Source organism: Monodelphis domestica, chromosome 4, assembly GCF_027887165.1.
Source record: "Monodelphis domestica isolate mMonDom1 chromosome 4, mMonDom1.pri, whole genome shotgun sequence".
NCBI classification, from domain to species: Eukaryota; Metazoa; Chordata; class Mammalia; order Didelphimorphia; family Didelphidae; genus Monodelphis; species Monodelphis domestica.
In genome coordinates, this window is record NC_077230.1 from 18,849,734 (window position 1) to 18,854,608 (window position 4,875).

General features: G+C 39.3%; 1 pseudogene; it reads left to right on the top strand.

The window, feature by feature from the left end:
* The first annotated feature begins 3,760 nt into the window (after nt 1–3,760).
* LOC100618288 (putative serine/threonine-protein kinase PRKY) lies at nt 3,761–4,636 on the top strand (annotated as a pseudogene).
* Nucleotides 4,637–4,875: the final 239 nt, after the last annotated feature.

Consider the following 4,875-nt stretch of genomic DNA (forward strand, 5'->3'; position numbering starts at 1 on the left):
TAGGATTAGCATTTTTTCAAATAGTTGACCACCGTTAAGACATGTTGTGCATGAGTGTTACAGTTTTGAAGGGAGTTAGATCATTCCAGGGTGCACTTAGATGGTTGAGTGGATGAAGCTCAGGGCCATGAGTGAGAGACTTGAATTCAAATGCATGCTTAGATACTCCCCACTGTATGACCTTGGTTCAGTTATTTAACCTTTCTTTTCCCTAATTCACTTGAGAAGGAAATGGCAAACCACTTTAGAATCTTTGCCAAGTAAACTCCATGGATGATATAGGCATGCTATGGTCCATGAAGTCATGAAGAGCTGGCCCCTACTTAACAACAAAGACAAATGCAGGGCTCCAAAGGTAATTAATTAAATAATGGAGTGAATTGCCCTATCATTTATTCTGTCAGTACTATTTTGTAATTGTTGTCTGTAAGATTTTTCTCAGGGACAATAGCTCTATATAGAAACTCTGAATTAGAAATGTGAATAGTGATCAAGAGGTGGGGAAGGTTTCAGATAAGGGGAGAGAAGAAATATAATTTCACAGTGTTCCAACTCTAGTGGTAAATATTTCATTGAGCTGACAGCAAAGCATTTAGCAATCAAGGAGTCAATCTAACTACCTTCAAATCTGTAACATCATGCACAATATGTCTTAAAGCAGTAAGGCTTTCTTACAATAGTGGAAAATGGTGGACAGTCATTTAAAAGAATGGAAATAATTTTCATTCCTTTTACTGAGTAAGAATGAGAAGAGTCAATTTAAAGCAATTTAAGCACCTCAATCTTTACTTCCAGTTTAGCCCAACTATAATAAGTATTTTCTTCTCTAACAAACAAATCTGTTGGCTACTGATCTCCAAAGACCTGCAGGGAACTGCTAGAGTCCATAGATTACTGAAGCATGAGTAGGGTTCTGTGTTGTATCTCAGAAAAGCAGTACTGTTATGAAAATATGCTTTGTTCTCATATTTTTGTCTGAATTACCATCCCCTATTACAAAATCTTCTGCTATTCTTGGCTTTAAATGTACTGTTATCTATAAGACACTCTTGGATACTATTGACCTTGGTGTTGTGCTTATCCTTGGGAGTTCTAAAGAATTAAGATAGCTTCAATGGGCAAAAGATGTTTCTTCAGTCCCCATCTTTCCCTCCTAGCTCTATGACAGATCCCTACACAAGATAAATATAAAAGTGCAAACACCACATGCCAAGATAAGAGAAAGCATTATATATTCAGAATAGAGCTTTATTCTACTCTTTAACTTTCTGAAAGAGCCAATAGTTTTGCACAAGGGAATGCTTTTTCCAAATTCTTTTCTTTCTCCTAGGAAACCTGTTCATCCTAGATGTTCATTAGGGAGATGATCCTCTGCAAATCTGAAATTAAAGGAAGAGTTCTTTTTGATTATATTGTTAAATCTTCCTTTTTAGAGATGTGGCTATTTTCTTTTGAATGATGAGGGGTTTCATTAAGAAGACCTTTTAGTTTTCTGGGACTTAATACAATTTCTACAGTCTACTATTTTTCTAGTTCTTTTCTTTAGGATTTCCTTTGAAATTCTTTACATTTCATTTATCCATGTGAATTTCATTATTTTTTTTCTAATTTTTGTTGATGGTGAAATTGGAGGGAAAATGTAGGGAAAAGAAGGGAAAGGAAGGTAGCTGGGGTCCCTTTCCCTGCCCCCCCCCCCCCTCCTGCAGGGAAATTGACCAGGCTTTTCTTTTTTAGCTATAATTAAACTAGGGATTTAAATTAAATCAAACCAGACTCTAGGGATAGCTAGATAGGTTTATTTAGGCCAGAAAAGAAAGACTTGGGAAAGGCTAAAGAAAATTCGATCTCTAGCAGGTATGCAGGGACCAAACACTCTCTCCTGAGAAAAGGCTCTTCTCTAGAAAATGCCCCCAAATCTGTGTTTCTCTCTTATTTCATACTTTCTCAGATACCTCCCACAAAGGAAGTGGGATGTGTCTGAGGAAATTTGGGTTGATAGTACTGGGAGATGTAGTCTCCCAGGGTTCAGAGTCATTTTTAAAATGCACATTCTCCCCTGTAATCCTTTGGGAGACCAGTCTCCCCAGTGGATCAAAACAAACATAAATATTTATAATCACAGTAAAATAAGGTGTATACAAGGGGGAAATGTCAACAATTTTTACAACAAAAGAAAATTAAATACTTGGTGCTTTTTTTATAAAGAAATCAGGGGGTAGTCCCTTTCTTCACAATAATACACACACACAAACACATATATAAAACAAATCAATTTTTGACAAAACAAATGAATTTTTTTTAACACAACAAATGTATATTCCCCCCCCCCCCAAAGTTCAATTTTGTGTATCCAGGTTTTCTCTTATTATCTCCTGGAGTAGTGTGTCATCTCCATGAGCATCTCCATCTGGATTCCGGGAGGCAGCAAATTTCTTTCCCTAAAATAACTTAAATTCTTCATTTTTATATGAAATGAAAACACATTTCCCCCTGAGGAGGATATAAAAAAATGAAATCACACAGGTAAGCAGGTCTGAGGCATGAGGCATCTGAATCACTGCCAATTAAAATCATCAGAAAAAATAGCACAAAAAAAAAGCCAAATGGCTATTGGATGAAATTTCTAAACATCCAAATCCTAAATTTTATATGGAAAAATTCTAAATAAGAAAACAAAGACACAAAATTAATGCTCAATTAAAATAATCCATTTCCAACATCATGCACTTACCCACTCAGCAGCCAGGAATACAGTCAACCACCAACATCAAGAAAGTTAGGAAAAAGGGACTAGATTTTTATTCCTGGTTCTGATATATTACTTCTTTTGTTGTTTCCTCTTTTGTCCTTTCTTCTCAGGGATAGAATATGGAGCCAGAATAGCCATTTGTTAGGTACTCAATATAAATTTCACAAGGAGTGTGGTACAAGGAATTCTACTTCTTAACATTAAGAGCTGAAAGTTCCAATCTCACACTAGGTTCAAATCCTTTGTGTGTGTGTGTGTGTGTGTGTGTGTGTGTGTGAATTTCAACAATCCTAGCAGGATTGGTTTCTCTTTTTGACCTGTGTGCTCTTTTGGCACCATTCATGTTAAATACGTGCTTCTGTGGCACTGTGTTGATCAGGTCTGCGTTCCTTTTTTTTGTTCCCAGTTCTTCAACTCAGACATATGTACAAAGTCCCATAATATTTAAATACAAATGGTAGTTTCAGTAGTCTAAGACTTTTTGGTTAGGCAGTTACAGGTAGAACTAGTGGACATAGTAAACCTACACTAATGTAATAATCTAGAATCTTTCAATTTAGAGAACTATGCTGAGAGGCACCAGGAGGGAGGAGGGAAGAGGAGGAGGAGGAGGAGGAGGAGGAGGAGGAGGAGGAGGAGGAGGAGGAGGAGAAGGAGGAGGAGAGGGAAAAGGAGGAGGAGGAGGAGGAGGAGGAGGAGGAGGAGGAGAGAGGAGGAGGAGGAGAGGGGGAGGAGGAGGAGGAGGAGGAGGAGGAGGAGAGGGAGGAGGAGGAGGAGAAAGAGGAGGAGGAGGAGGAAAGGGAGGAGGAGGAGGAGAAAGAGGAGGAGGAGGAGGAGGAGAGGGAGGAGGAGGAGGAGAAAGAGGAGGAGGAGGAGGGGAAAATGGAGGAGGAGGAGGAGGAGGAGAGGGAGGAGGAGGAGGAGGAGGAAAGGGAGGAGGAGGAGGAGGAGGTAAAACAGGAGAACCTGGCTTATGGCTTGTGTTTTCTGACTTTCCCCATCCTACCACCCATGGAGGCTGCAGGATACATGGTGAATGTGGCCAAGGTTGGGGCAGGAAACGGGGGCAGCAAAGGGAGTACTCCTCCTCCTCCTCCTCTGTTTCCTACAGGGTCCTCCGAGTCTGGGCATTCAGAGCCCACCCATTCTTTGAGCCCTGTTGTGGGCCCAGGCTCTCCAGCTCCTTTGACCAAGCTTCCAGCTTACAAGCTTCATGACTTCGATATCCTGGCTTTTGTGGGCATTGGTACCTTTGGGTGAGTTTAGCTAGTCAAAGAAAGAACAGCCAAGCATTATTTTTCATTGAAGGTAATGAGCATTCCAGATGTCATTCAGCTAAAGGAAGAGCAGCATGTACACAATGAAAAGTCAGTTCTGAAAGAAGTCAGCCATCCATTTCTGATCAGATTGTACCAGACCTATCATGATGAAAGATTTTTATACATGTTAATGGAATATGTTCCTGGAGGAGAACTTTTCAACTACTTGAGAAACATGGGATGGTTCAATAACAGCACAGGACTATTTTATTCTGTAGAGATTATCTGTGAATAGAATATCTGCACTCCAAAGAAATAGTTTACAGAGATCTAAAACCTGAAAATATATTGTTCGATAAAGAAGGCCATATTAAGCTCATAGATTTTGGATTTGTTAAAAAGCTAATAGACAGGACATGGACACTCTGTGTGACATCAGAATACCTGGCTCCAGAAGTCATACAAAGTAAAGGTGATGAAAGAGCAGTAGATTGGTGGGCTCTGGGGATTCTGATCTTTGAGATGCTCTGTGGGTTTCCTCCATTTTTTTGATGACAACCCATTTGGCATCTATCAAAAAATTCTTGTAGGTAAAATAGATTTCCCTAGGCATTTGGATCTCTTGTAAAATGCTACCCTCCAAGGTTTAATAGGTAAGTTTATCCCATTTACACTTATATTTATGATTTTTAATTCTCTCCTTCTTATACACTTTGCGTCCTACTTCCTCTTTACAAAGAAGAAAAGGATTTTGGTATAGGAATGTATTCCATACTGATGTAATGCATTTGATACTATGAGCTTCTGCTCTCCTGTCCTTCTTCCACTACATTGTACCCAGACCCAATCATACATTGTTCCCCTTAT